The sequence below is a fragment of the Pteropus medius genome, unplaced genomic scaffold (assembly GCF_902729225.1).
Source record: "Pteropus medius unplaced genomic scaffold, Ma_sr-lr_union100, whole genome shotgun sequence".
In the NCBI taxonomy this organism is placed as follows: domain Eukaryota; kingdom Metazoa; phylum Chordata; class Mammalia; order Chiroptera; family Pteropodidae; genus Pteropus; species Pteropus medius.
In genome coordinates, this window is record NW_024349225.1 from 2,210,891 (window position 1) to 2,229,771 (window position 18,881).

At 45.2% G+C, this 18,881-nt stretch overlaps 1 long non-coding RNA gene across 3 annotated transcripts in view; it reads right to left on the bottom strand.

The window, feature by feature from the left end:
- Positions 1-18,881, bottom strand: part of LOC120617534 (uncharacterized) — an 81,621-nt gene that overhangs the window by 4,443 nt on the left and 58,297 nt on the right. The gene's annotated exons all lie outside the window — the stretch shown is intronic.

The window sequence follows — 18,881 nt, forward strand, 5'->3', positions numbered from 1 at the left end:
CATAGGTCTAATGGGGGGTGCAGAATTTAGTCACTACATTTTCGTCTAAGGAATGTTATTTCCTTACCATCAGTGGAGAGACTAGAGAAAACACAAAGTCATACACATAGTTGTGCCATGAATCTGGTTTTTAGAAAGGTGACAGGCCAGAAATTCATAGAAAATTGCCGTGTGTTGTCACAGGCACTTGGCATATGCTATCTTACATATTCCTTAAACTGTCCGATAAGTCAGGCAATATTCCCATGTTACAGATGAGAAAACTGTAGCTCTGATTAATAAATCAAAGTCAACTTGTCCAAGGTCACCGAAGCTAGACGGTGCCAGAGGTAGGATTGAAACACAGCTGCATGACCTTCTGCTTCCCTGCTCGGTCTCTGCACCTCTGGCCGGCATGTCACGCTGAGATGGGCCAAATGAGCGCACACCTGAGGGACACACAGGGCTGATGCCTCCTGTTCTCCAGAAATGGACACCGAAATGTTTCTTCAAAACTGCTGACTTCAGACTTTATTTGACCTCAGGGAGGATCAGCAGCCAGGCTATGTCCCCTCCTAAGATGGGAGACTTGTTCTTTCTCACCCGGGTTCCCAGTTTTGATGCTAGATTGAAAGATTGATTTTTCCCTCTGGCTGCCACATTTGCATTCTCTCCAATTAGTGCATTCATTCTTTGAAGAAAAGTCCAAGTTGCTTTTCTGGTTCCTCAGCTTCTCAGGCTCCTGGTCTAAAGGGCCATTGTCCTGACAAATCAGGAGAAGGGAGGATATTAGCTGGGCTCCTAGGCTGGCCCAGGTGTCTTCAGGTACCTACTTGTTCCCTTAGTCACTGGACATTTCACAAGAAGCATGCACGAGCCAGAGGGTAAGGTGTCATGATCGCTGGAACCCAGAAGCATGCAGGAGCACATGGGAGAGTGAGGGTACAGGTCTTCGAAATACACTTAAAAAAAAATGCTTTCTAATATCTAGACATCACATCTTGTGAAGCATGAAGCATGTGGTAGGACAATTATGGTGGGCTTTCTGAAAAGACTAAAAATGGCCCATTTCTTAAGACATAAGGAAAAATAGGCATTGAGCCAGTGGAAACCAAGAAGTAAGCCAGAAAGAAATGGAAGCTTTTCGGCTTTTCCTTACTAGTTCCTTTCTACATTAAAGGCCAATTTTACTAGCATTTTGTCAGCCAGAGGCTTTTATAAACAAGTATGACTTCCAAATTCTCAGACCAGTGAAAACGGAGATTCATAAAAATGCTTTGAGGACTGTAACCCTTAAATGCTTTTGTGAATTGTTAATACAGATTAAATAGTGTCTGCTTTTTCAAAAAAAAACCATGAGTAAAGAAACCTATTTTATGCAACCTGGTAATTCATATTTAGAATGTTTAGAACATTTAGTTTATCAGAACATTTAACTTATGGGAAAATTTGGTACTAATTGGGCCAAGAATTAACCAGCTAGCATCGAGAAAATCCATGCACTTCAGAATTAGTAGGAGGATGTTGCCTCACAAATCTGATAATTTATTAACTGTGTGACCTTCAGGTCCTTTAAACTCTCTGTGCCTCATTTTTTTTTTCATTTATAAATTGAGGATAATGATATCTAATGATATCCCCGGTTATTAAGCTTAAATGAGATAAGCATGCACACATGCCTAGCACATACTTGCACATAAGAGACACTCAAATGCAACTGCAATTATTATTATGATTATTATCATCTTCTTTAATGCTGCTACTACTAGTTGTGTGAGCGTATTTAATTCGTGATTCTTTTCTTCTCATTCTACCAGTCTGCCCACCCTTGTATTCTGGCTTTACACATCTCCCAGGAATACCGAAAGTACTCCCCAGTTCCATGATCAGCCCCTCCTTTTCTCATACAAAAAATAAAGAGCCATTTGGGAGGCCCTGAGACCCTCCCGTCCACAGAGACACTGCCTCCTGCCCCTGTCTTGTTTCTTCCCATCATTTCCTCTTTCTCTGGGCCAGCCCTGGATAAACTCGTGGTTTCCTTCCTTCGTGTTCTCTGGAGAGCTGAGTACTGCACACTTGAAAGCCTAAAAACTTGTCATTTCCACCTTGAACTAGTGGCTGACCTCGCCAGACAGCCTGGGAAATGAATTAGTGTCCTTAAGCAGAGCCAGAGTGTGAGCCGTGACCTGGCTCTCCTGAGCAGCTACGGAAACTGTCAAGCCGTAGTCAAAGTTCCTTTTCCCCAACCCCTTTAATTATGTTGAAAACTATGTCATATTGTTTTTGAAAAAGTTAATGAAATAGTAGGTAAAGGTGAACCTAGGAACATAATTTACTTGGATTTCCTTGCAAGCTTTTGATAAGGTCCCTCATAAAAGGCTATTAAGGAAAATAGATGACCAGAGGGCTGTGGGCAAAAGTCTTTTTGGTGTATTAAAAACTGGTTAAGCTATTTTAGAAGGGAGAGTCACTGACGCTGGCTACTTCTTGGAGTGGAGAGAGGTTAATCACAAGCTGTCCTTATTGTCAGTGTTTGGACTTGAAATGTTTGACTGATTTATAAAAAAAAAAAGAAAAAAGAAAGTGAAGTTGGTCAGAGACACACGATGATTATCATGGTACGAACTTTCCAGAGCGTTTGGCATGAATGAGGGCTCCTTGCCCAAAACCGGAAGTCCAGTCCTTGGAGGGAACGACCGGGCCTACCCTGAAGATGAAACCTCCAAGGGTGGGAGCTGAGCTCTGAAAACCTTTCCGAGAAAGACAGAACTGCTTCTCGCTTGGTGGCCCAAGCTGGAGGGCAGGACATGACAACCTTGCAAGTGTCCTTCCCACCCTTCCAGCAGATGGTGGTTTAAGGCCATGAAAAATTAGAAATGAGTGGCATGAGTGGAAAGCATTTAAGCAATATGAAGACACCATTTTGCATGCTTTCCATTCCAAAATTGCAAAAGAATAATTCTATTGGTAAAGGAGAGCCAGAAGAATGTGACGGGGACTGAAGCATTGAAAGCATCTCTTGTACTTGACGTGAACAACAGAAAGTAAATAGATACTGAGGGCCTGTTTACTGCCTACTGAAGGGGCACAGGAAAGTGCCTCTTTTTTACAAAAGAAGATAGACCTTGCTTAAAAGTGCCTATAATCTAACAATATGCTTTCCTCATAGTTATCCTCACTGCCGCCACCCCTCCCCCAATATTTTCACTGTAAAATGAGACAGAAGAAATTACATAAGTATCTGGATGCTGATGAGGCAAATCTCAGGTACTCTCCTGGCCTTGGCCCTCATTAATCTTTATGACACTTCTCACTGAGTCTCACTTGTGTTTCTTCAAGATCAAAAAGTCCTAAACACAAAAGTCACACTGCAATCATTGGCAAAGTGAATTCTAATCAAACTTTGCCAAAACTTCTTTTCTTTTGCCTAGTCCGGTAATAACTCTAGTTCATCCATAGGGTGCTATTTATACAGTAGGAACGCATTTGTTTGAGGGAGTGACACAGAGAGAGAATGTGTGAGATAATATATTGTCCATAAAAATACTACTCTCAAAGAGTTCACCAATAGACTCACACGAATACAGTCAACTGACGTTTGACAAAGGTGAAAAGACCATTCAATAGAGAAGGGATAAGCCTTCCAAACGGTACTGGAATAACTGGATGTTTATATGGAAAAAACAAAAAAACCACAAAACTTGACATATAGCATACATACTCAAAAATAACTAAAAATGAATCATAGACCTAAATGTAAATATAATTGTAAAATTATAAAATTTTTGGAAGGAAAGATAGGAGAAAACTTTTGCAACATTGGGTTAAACACAAAGTTCTTAGATACAACAGCAAAAGCACTATGCATTCAAGAAAAAAATAAATACGTTGAATACAATAAATAAAAATTCAAAGCCTCAGGACCTGAGTCATGAGCAGGAATTGAAACAAAAAGCAAACCTTTCGTTTTCCCAGCCAGGCTTAGAGACATAAAACCTTTTCTCAGGAACATAAGCAGCAGAGTGAGAAACTAGATTGAAAAATGGCAGCTCCTCAGCTAACTTTTCGCCCAAATGGGTCAGGGAGAAATTAATGGCTCTTTTCTCTGCTTTCCTAGTAATTTCTGTGCTTTTATAGTACTTAACACATTCTATTGTCATTAATTGTCATAGCCTCGTCCCATCTCATGCACAAATGTCCTCAGTGAGTTGGGAGCTCCTAAGAGACTGGGCCAAGTATTACATCTATGTACTCCCAGGACCTAGTAGAGCGACTGACATGAAATGTGTAATAAATGTTCTAAGAATAAAAGAAAGAGGAGGAAAGCAAGAAAGGAGGAGGAAATTTTGTGAGAGAAAAGGAAAAGAAGGAGGAAGGAAAAGGAGGAAAGAAGGGAGGGAGGAAGGAAGAAGGGATAGAAAGCCTTGATTCATTTTTATTATTGCCTTAGATCTCAAATCCTTATTCTCCATCTTGATACCTTTTCTCTTTGTGAAACATGGAGTCACCTCAACATCCCACCATAACAAGTGGGTGGATGGAGGGACAGTGCCCAGGGAGGTGCCTAGAAGGGAGAGAAAGTTGTCTGAGAATGTTTATCAAGCACTGTTACACGCGGCAGGAGAAAAGCTAGAGTAAAAGCATAAAGAAGGAAGCACATGAAAAAAAAAGGAGGTCTGTCATGCAATAAATGCTGCACGGCAAATAAAGGAACGGCGGCAGCTGGAATAATGGCATAAAAAAAAAGGAGGAAAAGGAGGAAAAGGGAGGAGGGAGGGAAGGAAAAGGGAGAAGGAAGGAAACAAGGAGGAGGATCGATAATGGAAGGATGAACCCTTGATCCACTTTATCATCTAGGATCCCTAAACCTGATCAAATCATCTATCATCTGATATCCTCCATGTCATGGATCATCCCAAACCCCACTCAAAATCGTAAGTGATGAGGGATCATAATGTTCAGGTTAACAAGTGCCAGCGATGGCAGAGGCAATGGCAATGTGCCGGCAATGGCACCAAAAGGAAGGAAGGAAGGAAGAAGGAAGGAAGAAGGAAGGAAGGAAGGAAGGAAGGAAGGAAGGAAGGAAGGAAAATGTGCCTAGGATAAACAAAACGAGGACAGGTAGGGTTTGTTGAGAGACAGGTCAGTGGGAAGCGGGCAGCCATGGGCCGGCCTGATCACCTGAGGGACCCGTTACCCAAATCAGCTTATGGTTGCCTGGCCGAGCCACCTTCTCTGAAATCGCCACCACCCTTTGTCCCTCGTGCTGCAGCCCCGTAGATGTCAGGAGCCATTGTGTGGTTCGGGCAGGCCAAGCCAGCAGCTGAGGCAGGAAGAGGGAGGCTGGAGCTTCTGGCTGCCACGGCTGGGTCTGCTCCCCCTGCTCCCGGCTGCAGGCCTGGATGCCAGAGCCAGAGAAGCCAGGTCAGGGTGGCGAGGAGCCGCTGGCATGGCAGGGCTCTCACGTTCTCTCCTTTCCAATGGCCCGGCCCAGCATTGCTGGGGAAACGGGAGGGGCCGGGCAGCCAGCAGCCGAGAGTGAGAACTTCCCCTTGCCAGAGCCAGCTGCTGGCTGCCATCTGGGCAGGGGCAGTGCCAGTTCCCCAAATCTGCCTTCCCTTTGGAAAAGGGGGGGAAAACTCTGTGCTGAGAAGATAGCCTCTCCCTCCATCCTGAGGCTCTCAGTTAAAAACTCAACAAAACCAGCCTTTGAAAAAGGAAGGGAAGAGAAATGCCAAACATTGGGCTGTTTCCAAAGGAATTCGCTCCTCCTGAGGCCTTTCTATCCAAGAAAAATCTCTTTTCGCCCTCGATTTCTCTTGCTTCTTTCATTTTACTTAGTGATAACCTTTACCTTTTAAAATTAAATCTAATTGTTTACACAAATAATATGCTAGTACCCGTGTGTCCTTTTTATTTGTCAAACAGAGACGGGATCATCCGCCATGAGCTGGAGATTCTCTGAGAGCTGTGATCTTGTCTGTTTAATTCACTCTTTACCATGAATAACCAACCCAGGACCTCACCTCAAATGGCGCTTTCTGAAGGGTTCATTCATTCATTGAACACATACTGAGCACCTTCTAAACATCAGCACAAGGCTGTTGCTGATAAGGAATTGAAGAAGATGTGGCTCCTGTTCTCAGAGTTCAGCCAGTTAAATAAAGTCATTCCTTGGGGCCTTCCCAGAAGTCAAGGAAATAGGGCTTCCAGCTGCAATGCGTCAGCCCCACGAGACCACATGTTATTTACTGTGCTATCACTATGTCCCCAGGAGGCAGAGGGGATAAGAGTTGGCACCTGACAGAGCACAGAATCAAGGAGATCCTCTGCAAAACCAAAAGGCAGGCCGGCTTTATCCCGGGGTAAGGGTCACTGCGTTTAACACCCGGCCGCCCTGGACAACGACCAATCAGAGCGAATGCTGACTGGGAAAGATGAGTGTGGCCACCCCGGTACATACCAGCTGAATATGAATCCTGGATTTGTTTTTTATTGTTGCCTTAGCTCTCAAATCCTTCTTCTCCAATATCCCACCGAGGGGACGGATGCAGCAACTGAGGTGCCCGGTGCTCCGTGAGGACCTCATCTTCACAGAGATCCCCATGGGGGTGGGGACAGGGCTTCAATTTGGCTTCCCAGCTTGGTTTTGCAGCCACTCTAAACATGCCTATTACCCATGTTATAGTTGGAAGGGGCAGGCTGAAACCCGGGGAAGGTCTCCAGAGTCAGGTTTTCTTTTTGAGACACAGAGTTTGGTCTCCCAGCTCCAGATCTTCACAATGTTTAGCCTGCCTGGGTGCACTGAGGCCCTAAGCGAGACTGGTTCAAGTGGCTCAAACTCACAGGAACAATACTATCTCGCATTTAAGTGTTTCCTAAGTTATTTAAAAATAATTTTAAAATATGCATAAATGCAGCTTTCCCGAGACTAGGCCTACGGGGAATGACCTCATTGGGTCCTCACCATAGTCCCTGAGGTAGGCACATTCGTTCCCACTGTATAGCCCAGCAGGAGTAACCAGTTTGTCCAAGCTGACATAGTGAGTGGCAGAGCTAGACCAGAAGTTGGGTCTCCCGACTTCTAGGTAATTCAGTCCCCTTTCCATAAGCCAAATCACTACCTGATACTACAAACTCCAGCAGCCTAGTGATGATACCCACCTGAGAAATGAAATTAAGATCAGAAATTGCCTCGATGGATCCATAGATGAAAACATAGAGGACCAACCGTTTAAGAGCATGAGCCGTGACTTCGGGCGCCACCCCTACCCCTTGCAAACTGTGTGATGCTGGGCAAATGAACCTGTCTGTAAGCCTCTGCTTTCTCATCCATAGGAATGAAATAGCACCTTTCTCACGAGGTTGCTGTAAGACCGAACTAGATAACATAGGACCCTTATCACAGAGCGGGTGCTCATACGTGACAGTATTCTTTGTTATTTGTATTACTTATTTCTGAGAAGGTGACTTCCACTCTCAGGCCAGACGGCCCTCCCTGGGGCTGCTCCTGACTGGTCTGTGCTCCCAGGAGCTCCGGCTCTCCACTGTCTCCTGTGTGAGCGGGGAGGAAGACGTTCTTTCACGCACGGGTATCTTGCAATGTGAAAGGCATCCATGTCCTTCCCAGAAACACTTGCTTATCTGTTCATTGAGCACTGATTCTCTTCCAAGAATCTTCTAATTCTTTAGAAATATTAACTCATTTCATCCTCACTATAATTCTGTTGGGCAGGTTCTCTTATTTCCCCATTTTGCAGATAGGAAAACTGAGGCACAAAGAGGGCAAGTCATCCATCTAGAAAATCTCGACAGAGCCAAGATCCAGCCCCAGAGCCTGTGCGTTGGCCCAGCACACCAGCTGGTCCCCTCGTCTTAACAAGAAATATGTTTTAATTCAAAGAACTGTGTGGACTCGTTGGCTTATACGCAGGGTATCTTTTCTCAGCCTCTTAAACCTCACTCTGAAATCTCTCCCCGACTCTAAATCCTACCAAAAGCTTGGGCAGCATTGGAGTCTCCTCTCAGAGGTTCCTTGAGCACTGAGACTTGATGAGCCAGAGTCACTGAAACTGACTGACTTGCTGTAAAGTCCTCACCACAAATTCCTCACCCCAAATCAACTTCCTAAGTGTTTATCAAAGCATGGCTCTATGGCAGGCACCAGGCAGAGGTATTACTAAAAAATGTGTTTCCTGCCCTCTGGGAGTCTACAGTTGAGGAAGACAAGACAGTGGCTGATGCACACAGGGAAATGCCAGGAGACGGGTGACATTCGAACAGAACAGAATCTAACATGATCATAGTGATGCAAAGACCTTTGTGTGAGCACAGCCTGAAAGAATTCAACCTAATCATACTGCAGAAGCAAATTCTGAGGGAAGATGAGGGAACTTCCTCAACCATGAGAAGTACAGGCAGAGTGAAAACAGGTTTGTTTGGAAATCCCAAAGCTCTGAACCCAGGAGGAAGCTCCTGGTTTGAAGGAAAAAAGTTCAGGACAAAAAAAAGGTAATCCTACTCAAGAGGTGACATGGGAGTGAAAGCATATACGTTGTTTAAGGAAGTGTTTTCATGAAGGGAAGGATGGGGGAGTTGTATGGTATGGAGGAACATGCCAAAGGGAAGTCTGAGATGCTTGGGTTGCATTGTAACCGAGGCCCAAACGATTCTTTGCTTTTGAATACAGCTGGATGTTTCCCATACCCCCTTGCCTGGGGTTTCACCAGAGCCCCAGAAAACTGTCAAGGCGGGTGTTCTTAGGCCCACTTTATGGAACAAGAAACAAAAGCTCTGAGAAGTTATTTGCAGCACAGGGGTCTCCAGTTCCAAACCAAACTTGGCTGCTCAGGCAAGCGAAGACATCTGGGGACGGCACACTCAGATTTTGCCATTTTTCATCTGAACTACCAGGATCCGAGATGGCATTGAATAGGAACTTTCTGGACCAGATGAAGCCCAGCCATTCAGAGGACAAAACAGCCTACTCACAAGCCCTTAGGTTTCCCCCATAAAGCCCATGCATAACAGGCTCACGTGAAGATCTCACAGAGGACTATGCTGTTGATTTTTTTTTTACAAAAATAAAACAGTGTATGAGTTTTATCTCTTTATCTCCTCAGTCCAGGGGGAAAAAAAGGGACACAATCTGTTCTCCCAGTGGGACATCCACCTGATTAGATGTCATAAAACAGAGTAGTCCTTTGGTTAATAATGGCTAGAATACCTCTGACCCACAGTTACTGGAAAGAAAAAAAAAAAAAACCACCTAACTACAGATAAACTCCCTAGGGTTTCAGATCCGTTTTGCAATAAGCTGTGTTATGAAGGAAACCTGGCCCTAAAAGATAGTTTGAATGCAAAATAAAGATAGTTCACATGCTTTGAAGCAGATACCAGGCTCCTGTGGAAGCACCAGAATCATATTTTTGGAGGATCATTATATTTCCTGCTTCAGACTTTATTTGGGTCCCACCGTTCTTTTATACAACTCCTATTTTTAGTCATCACAGGCGCCATGTCCTGCCAGGCAGGAGCCTCAGCAGGGCAGGTCTGGGCAGAAGGGGCAAGGGTTGGATGCCTGGAGAGGCAGGAGAGAGAGCTGGGCAGACAGCAGTCAGGCCAGCTTCAAAGAGCAGGTGCAGCTCACAAGGCCAGACGGGCCAGAAGTAGGGCTTGGGGAGTCTCAGGGAAAAGATTAGGGGAGCTCCGTGGATTTAGGGAGCAGGACTCCTAGGTCCAGGAGACTTCTGAATTAACAAGAAAGGGCAGGAATATGGACGAAGCAGAGGTGGGCGAGAACCATGTGAGTTCGTGCATAGGTCCTGTCACGAAAGAGTGGGCGAGGGCTTAACTGCATGGGTTTGAGAACCTTGAAGACGTCATGCTACGTGAAACAAACCAGTCAACAGGAAGACAAATACCTCATGACTCCATTTACTCGAGGTGTCTAAACTAGTCAAATTTATAGAATCAAAGAGTGGGATAGTGGTTTCTGGGGGAAAGGGGAAATGGAGAGTTACTAACCAATGGGCATAAAGTTTCAGTTAAGACGAGAAAGCTCTAGAAATCTACTGGACAACACTGTGCCCATAGTTAACAATATAGTATTGTACACTTTAAAAATCTGTTAAGAGAGCAGATCTCATGTTAACTGTTCTTACCACAATCAAATAAGTTGGTTTTTTTTTTTTTTTTTTTTTTTTTTTTTTTTTTTTTTTTTAATGCATGGGTTTCAGTCAAAGAGGTGTATGATGAGTCTGAGTCAGGCTGGGCCACATGTGTCAGGCTTGCTAGGCTGGGAAGTTCCTATAGTGTGAGGTTTTGGAGAAGAATACTAAACACCCGCGGTCACTAAAAACGGTTATAAAAGAAAACCTTAATCTTCATTTAGAGTTCATTCATGTCGCCTCTAATCCTAGATCACCATTGGTGAAGAGACAGGAAAAAAAGGAAGCCCAGGGTCTCCCGAGTGAGAAGCAGCCAGCGGGAGATGGACTGATTCTTTATCTGGGTGACGAACCCTATCTTCTAGGCTGAACTCCAGACTTCCGTAGGTGTTGGGGAACATGATATCCTGAAATTACTTTCTGACCCCCAGTCATTTTCCACCATTTCATACCTGTGTGGCATTTTTTTTGTTTTGTTCGTTTAAAAAAAAAAAATAACACAAAGAAGTCAAGAAGAACTGCCGTGGCTCAGAGGGAAAAGTCAAACAAAAAAAAAAATCCAAGGAATGGATAAGACCCAATCGCCCCGTTGTTGTTCTTTATTTCCAAGTAGAACGGACCTACGTTTCCCCTTCCGCCCTTTATGCAGTCTCTGCCTTTGTCTCCTGATGCCTTCCTCCTCCTGACCTTTGTGTGGTCAAAGGAGGCCAGTGGAGGGATGGAGAGGAGTCAAGCCTCAGAAGCAGGCCCCAGGCAACTGGGGTCCCACGGAGGAGAGGCTGGGAGGAATCGCATTATCCAAAGCTGAGGTAGGAGGTGGAGTCCCGTGGCTGTTTCTGGGAAGCAGATCTTGGAAATCTCCTTTTGAATTGACCCCATCATTTGTGAAGGAAGACCCGAAAAGTTAGAGAAGACCCTACCAGCCAACTAGAGTAAAAAGACAGTGGCACTCAAGTAGAAGAAAGTGAACGGCTGAGTCTGACAGAGCTGAGGCCCACCCCCTGACGGCCGTGGGCACGCCAGAGGCCCAGGGTCCAGCTAGTCACTTTGTCTTACTCACTGCATCACTGAAGTGCATTGACCATCGCTTCATCATTTACTTATCCTGGTATTCCTGTGCCTTCTAAGTTCTAAGTGCTGTGCTAAGTCATAGGAATATATTCAGTAACCAGGAGATTCCCTACTGGTTGGCAGGTATTTATTGAGAACTTACTTTGCACAAAGCCCTGGAGGAAGCATGGGGAGAAAAGGAGGCTGAGAGGGGACACGAAATGAGTGGAGGTCGTGATCCTGGTCATCAAATTGGTTGAAGGGACAGATCCTTATGAAATACCTTGGTGGAAAATGTGGAGAAAACCTTACTTTTCTTAGCAGTACAATCTCCCACAGAAAGAGATTCTTTTTTTTTTTTTAAATGCTGGCCTTCCTGGGCATTAGAACCAGCTGATACCTTCGACTAAGAAATCCAGAAGAGAGCTAAACTTCCCTGAAAAGAACATGAGAGATTCAGCGGCTACTTTAGAGAAAGGTTCAAAGAGAGAGGACAAGCGGACTCAGACGCCTATAATTAAAGAAGAACTCTGACAAGAGAAGGCAAAATCTTGGTCTGTATTTATTGCTGGGTGTAGCTTTCTCCTCCATCTCCTCATTAAGGTGAGGCAGTTCTACATTACCCACTAAGGCTTTGTGGGTTGGTCAGTTTTGAGGGGATGGGAGAAAGCCTGGAATCTCATTTCCAAATGGCCAAAGGCGGATAGTTTTCACGTGAGAAAAAACTATCTACCAGTTACACTGAGGACACATTTTTAGCAATGCGTTAGCACACGGAGATGTGAAATACGTGTATGCAGCAAGTTCAGAGTCTGGGCAGTAATATGATGACGAGTGGCTATTTAAGACAATCCTCTTAGAAGACACGGATTTTGAAGTAACTATCCACTGGGAAACCGATTCAGGTGGCGGAAATCCAAAGGTACTTGGGTGACTTCACAGAGACCCAAACATACACCTATTGTTTCCTGACCTCAGCTCAAGATAGAGACATGTAATAGGCAGAAACACATGTGCGCTCAGCTAGGCCAACGCCGAGCACAAAGGAGAACACGGGATGCCCCAGATCACACGTCCATCCCGGACAACCAGACACCACTGCGCATCTCTCGGTGTACGCGAAAGTGGCCGCTGCTCTCACTGAGACATAGTACGAAATGTGCTCATTAGTATTAATACTGTATTCCTGCCAAAGTGCAGAAAAGTCAAATTTATAACATGTTAAGACACTTTTAGTGGAAAATGCAAATACATGGCAGAGAAGGTTGGGCATGTGTCCCTCGAAACCATTACCTCGCAAAGCTTAGCGAGTCTAGGTCTTTCACAGAAAAAGGCTACTCGATCTAAATCAACACCCAAGATCATTTTATCAAAGTCAGAATGAAGGATTTCAAGAACACGAATGGTCAACCCAGAAAATAAGAAACATAAATAGCCCATGATGTATATATGACATCACAACCAGATTCACTGGCAATTAAAGAAATGCAAATAAAAATGACGTGATACTATTTTGGCCTTAATATGCAAAATTTAGAAAGAATAAAAGAGTTCGGTATCGGTTCAGATGGGAGTGTGGAGAACGGGGCTCTCCCCTACAGCACTGCGGATTGTAATGTGGTATTTAACCCTCACGAAAGGCCCCATCTACCAAAAGCCCTGCTCACGTGCATGCCTCTTGATCTGTAAGTCCCCTTCTAAGACTGTACCTTGATGGAAAATCCAGGTAAATGCACCAAGATGTGTATGGAAGGATTTTCATCATACTGGTCTTTAAAGTTATGAAAAATTGGAAACTACCTAAATGTGTAGCAAAAGGAGATTATTAAATGAAGTATGGTATCCATTCGACGAAACACTATCTCAGTATTATGGTAATAACATACCATAATGAAGGGCCTAAGGTTTTATGACACGGAAAAGTGTTATAATAATACGTAGCAAGACGTTGTAAACGAGAAAAGAGAAGGAGGCAGTAGAGGGACAGTGATTCTCCATCCCCAGGCCTGAGGACCTGACCGAAAGATAGATTTTAATTTTTTAAAACGAGGTAGAAAATGGTCTTTCTGGAAGCTCCCTAATGTCCCATGTGTTCTTTCCTGTGTCCTTCAACCCAGGAGGACTCCAGGACACTTCTTTGGGGTTGCCACTCACCTGGACAGACACACAGTGGCCCAAACTAAAGGGCCTCCTGCAGGGCCACCTCCCTGGGGACACCCTCATTTGGGTGCTGTTGTCTAACAGGCTTTCTTGAGCTCTGTGCTGGATACCGGGGAGTAGGAGGAGCGTGAGGGATGCAACTTGAATAAGATACAGTCTCTGCCTTCAAGAAACTCAGAGACTGCTGGGGAGACAGACAAGCTGAAAACACCCAAAGCATTATAGCACTGATCGAAAAGAAGTAGTTCAGGATGTTATAGGAGCAGAAAGGGAGGGCATCTAATTTCTGTCACATCCTGTCCTACCACAGAGCTCATTTCATTCTCCGTTTTAATTGTGTGCTTTATCATCCATCTGTCCAACAGTCTATGAACTCCTTGAGGACCGGTGCTGCATCTTGTTCACGCTTGTGTCCCGGCGCCTGGCACAGAGCGGAGGCTGTTTAATCAGCAGCTTTGCCTGAATGATTTGAATGGTCTATGTGAAGAAGGTTCAGCAACTTGTCCAGTTTGGCCCATCGAAGATCAGGCCGAGGGAGAGGCTACACCGAGAAGGGAGCACCCTAAAATCTTTCCGGCTCATACGGCGTGAACCAGGTGAACAGACAGGAAGAGGAAGAAAAAATTTCCCAGGCCGAGTGAACACAAGTGCAAGACTGAGTTAAGAAACAGCTGATTTGTTCTGGTCAAAACAGATGTGGCTGCAGCAGAGATGAGTCACGAAGGGCCTTTTAGTCACACTAAGTTCATATTTTATCCTGTAAGCAATGAGGATTCCAGGAAAAAAAAAAAAAAGAACAAGAGATATGGTCAAATTTGGTTAGAGTAAATCACTCTGGTAGCACCACATAAAGTGGAAGAAAAGGGACAAGTCAGAAGCACAGAGGCCAGTTAAACAAGGGGACCGCTGCGAGAAAGCAACCGGAACCTCACGGGGACCTGGATGAAGGCAGGGGCTCCGAGGGTGGAGAGAAAAAGACACCCCAACATTATTTTCCTCCAGGCCAGCGGGACATCATTCCCAGGCATGCAGAACAGTTAAAAACTGACACGTGAGTGTGAAAAAGGCAAAGACAATCTCAAGGACCCAGCCGTCCTGCCTGCTCCCAGCACCAATCCCCCACGGTTTCACGCCCCACTAACACCTTGGAGCACACCCCTCCCACAGGCAGGAATGAAGACATCCAGGGAGCCAGAGAAACACTCAGACGCATCAGCAGAGGGGGGGGAAAGTGCATTACAGAGCCCAGCATCTGTGTCTAGCAGCTGCCAAGCAACCTCCATGTGTTCGTGCAGCTGTCGCGTGATCGCAATGGAAGACGAAACAGAAGGGCAAAAAGAACGTTCAGCAACAAGCTCTGAGTGCCAGGTAGGTAGGTGGGCTCCGGGACAATCGAGGCTGAGCTAGTGGGTGAGCCTCGGAGCTACTGCTTGCCTTGGAAGAGCTGCCATGCAGAGCCCTTGGGTAACCAGACCATTCCCGGGGCTGTGCATCGCAGGATACCGATCATCTCACCTGAGCCAGGTCACCGGGAAAGTTGAGACTGGACTTGCCTCACGAGCTTCCTTCGTTTGATTTCAAGTTCCCAGACTCCACTTCTCTGAAGGCGCAGTAGGACATGTCACTTCGTGTTCAAATCTGAGAATCGATTGAGAAGTTCGTGACTCGCTCACGACCAAATTATCAAAGAGATGACCCAGGGTATCATCATTCAACCAAAATAGGGAATTACTAGTTTTGACACCCACCTGTGGGAGGTTGGGGGTATGTATCATGTTGATTATCCACTTGTTTGTCCATTAATTCAGAGATTTATTGAGTACCTACCAAATATAAGAATATGCTAGGCTTTGTGGCAGCTGAGAGAGACTTAGAAGGCAAAATAATAATGCCTGCAATGTCATCATGCTGCACACTTACAAAGAAGTTCATCCATTATTTTTTTACAACCAGAATTAATATTCAGTTGTTTGCATGGTGCAGGCATTCCAGATGTGTACAGCCATTGACTTGTCTGATTGGCCAGTGCCCTTGTGAACCAGTTGTTAAATACAGAATTTTGAAGACCATCGCTGCCCATAGCAATGCTGCAAGGTCACATTTACATTCTCAAAGTTTCTGGCCTGTGGCCACCTCCTAGTGAGTGGCACAACCAGGATTAGAACCCTCGAGGGCTTAAGATATAGTTAGAAGAGGAGGGTATCAAAGAGATATGAAATAATTCTAGGGTGACATGAAAACAGGCGTCTGCCGGTGTGGGGCAGAGAGCAGATACACTATGTGGATAAAATAAAAAGTAATGGAAAAGTCATTCGGCTCTCATGGCAAACTGAATGAAGGACTTCAATTTGTGGTGGGGGCGGGAGGCGTGATGGCTGAGACGGGCCTTGAAAGACACGTGGGATTTGAATTTGTATTGGGCTTGGTCATGGCTGTCAGGATCTGGAGACAGACTCTCTGGGTTCAAAATTCAGCTTTCCATGTATAACATGAGGAAGATAATAATGGTGTCTACTCAAGGGTTGTTTTGAGGATTAAGAGACAATCTAAGTAAGGTGACTGGCATAGAAAGTGCTCCATAATTGGTGCTATTATTTCATTTCCTTTGTACATGGCGAATGATAAACATCCCTTCTGAGGAGGCTCTTCATTGCCCACATGCAACAGCCAGGATTCCTAGTTGCAGGCAACAGAAACCACCCCGGCCGACGATGATCCGTGAGTGGCTATTCAGAGAAGGAATTTATGGAAAGGTAATTCATGGAATCACCAGAAAGGTCAAAGAATTGGGTAAAAAGATGGGCAAGAACCAAGGGAAGCTGAAGAGCCAGGACCGTGAGGAGAGTTGTGCCCGAAGAGCCATCTGGTGATGGACGGAATGCCACAGCCACAGGTGACACCGGACACGGCCCTCAGTACCTCCGTCGCCACTGGCTCATGTCCCCCACTGTCTATTACTCTTAGCTCTAGAATCAAAGCCTGGGAGGGGGCATCCGACTGGCAGGGCTAAGGTACATGCCCGCGGCTAGCTGCCACGCAAGGCAGGGCAGAGCTAGCTTCTGAAAGTTCAACTTTTCCAGTATAGACCGAGCCCAGCCTCCCACCAAGATTCATTAATGTAGCGTCTACACACTGCAAAGAGGTTCAGATGCTAAGCAGCTTAGAAATGATAACTGTCCAACACACCGTGCTCAGACACCTGTGACCAAGTCTCTGCCAGCCCCTCCAGTCCTAAAGCTTAGGGCTTCCTGACTTAGGACTTCACAATCTAGCAACACTGAATTATTCCAACCTGTCTAAGGCACCGTGGTTCTTCGGGCCTCTGAGCAGATTTTTTAATGCTTTTTATGCTTCCTCCAGCAGTCCTTCACCTGCTTACCATCTACATAAGCTCCCAGGGTAGATGCTACAATTTATTCGCAACTGTACTCCCACACCTAACATGTCCACAGTATTCGCTCACTCAGTGGTTATGACGGAAGCCTATAACTGCATCTTCTTAATCCAAAGTTGAAAACAAGTCTGCAAAGTCCAAGGGACCCTGAGACTAAATACGTTAGATTGGAAGCAGTCATAAAAACACAAAACCGGACTGTTGGAAGTGAAGTCACAGGAAAATAAGCCTCCCAACCCCACACGAACACCCCTTTCTGCATTCTCAAGCAAGCAACTTCTGCCTCCCAACAGTTTCTCCCCAAACCTGCTCATCATGACTTTTACTTGGCCTTCAGTAACCATCTCCCCTTCTCGAGGCAAAACCCTGGCACGTGGCTGCACAAGCAAAGGTATTTTCCAACCTCCACTGCAGCTCGGTATGACCTTATGAGAAAGGCTTAGCCAATCGGGTGTGAGTGGAAGCCACGCGTGCAACTTTGAGTCATGTCCTTAAAAAGAGGGATGTGCCCCTTTCATTCCCTCCCTCCCCTCTGCTGTTTTCAGTGTGAGTGTGGTGGAGAGACACCTTGGACCAAGCAAATGTGGACCCCTGAAAAATCTCAAAGTGCAAAGCCACCGTCTAAGCACCGAAGCATCTTCTTCCAGAACATTCGGTGAAAAAGATATTTGCATTTTATTTAAGCCACCGTTATTCTGAGTTTGTTACATGTGCAGCCAAACTCATAGCTTAGCAAATATTACTAGTTAAACTCGAAATCCAGCCACTTGTCTCATCACCAGCATACATTCCTGGCCCCCGGAAAGCTAGGAAATTATCTATCAATGTGGTAGGATTTGGGCAGTTTCTAAGCAAACTTGTCTCCCCAGCCTTGAACCTTTCTCCACCCACTGTCCTGAAGATTCCTGAAGGCCTGTTCTCAAAAAATGCAAGGGGTTCAATCCCTGTTAAAATATAAATACCTCTAGGAGGAATCATACTTTATGTTACCATCAGTTTTTGTGTACTTGAAAGACAAAACTGATACTGCTGTACTGGATCTAAAATGAAAACTCGGCACCACTGAAAACCTACCAGCCTCACGAATTTGTCTAAAGTTGGCCCGAGGATGGATCCAGACCAAACACTTGCACGACAGCCGGCTCCCTATTGTGAATACCTCCCAAGTCTCTAAGCACACCTGGGGTTGGTCTCTCCATCTTTGGCCCTTTGAGGAGAGTGAGCCTTTCTAGGCAGGCCCCAGCCTTCTGGGGAAGAATCGCCAGCATTCGCAGGCGAGTCCCACAAGGTCCTTGTGTCCCATCCATGAGAAAGGAGCAGGACAGGGGGCAGTTCCTTGGGAGAAGGAAAGCGGGGGTCTTCCTCCTCACTATCCCAGGTCTCTGGCTCGGACGAATGGTATCGTCCTTGTCCTTTGGCCTTGACTGAGTAGACACTCTAATTTATCTGGCAGTCGCTAGTCTTTTCATTTGGGGATCTGATGAATTTTGCAGTCTGCGGTTGACTCAGCATGTCCCCAAGTGAAAGAATCTGTATATTCTGTCAATCTCCATCGCTCTGGGGAATGTTTTAAATGGTATTTGGTGATTAAAAGCAAGATACAATCACCCTATGATAAAGAAGCTAATGATCAAGGGCCCTCTAATAGCTTTTATGTTACTGCTAAGTCACAACACTCACTCGACTTTTTATTCACACAAATGAAGTACAAATCAAATAAAAGCAAACTGTCTGTCAATAGGTTGGTTTAAATACCAGATTTCTTTTTTTCTTCCCCTTTAAATAAAGAGCAAACAAGGACAGAAAAGAAACAAGATGGTACCTTTTATGTTTGTTTTAATAGTTTTGTTTTTCTTTTCCTGCCTTCCTCCTGCAGTGGGCTTGAAAGGCCACAAGATAAGTGTTTTTCATTCATATCCCTGAGCTGTATGTATTTGGAGATGACAAAAAAAAAAAAAAAAGCACTTTTTTGTTTTCCTTTTCCATTTGGAGGCCTCCTGTCAAGGTGCCCAGAATCATGCTTCTGGAGCAGATGGAGAAGGCGCATGAAGCCGTGCTAGGGAACCGCGTTTCCAGAAACGGCGTCTGTGTCACCAACCAGAACGGCCCTGGTAGCCTACCGCGCCTCT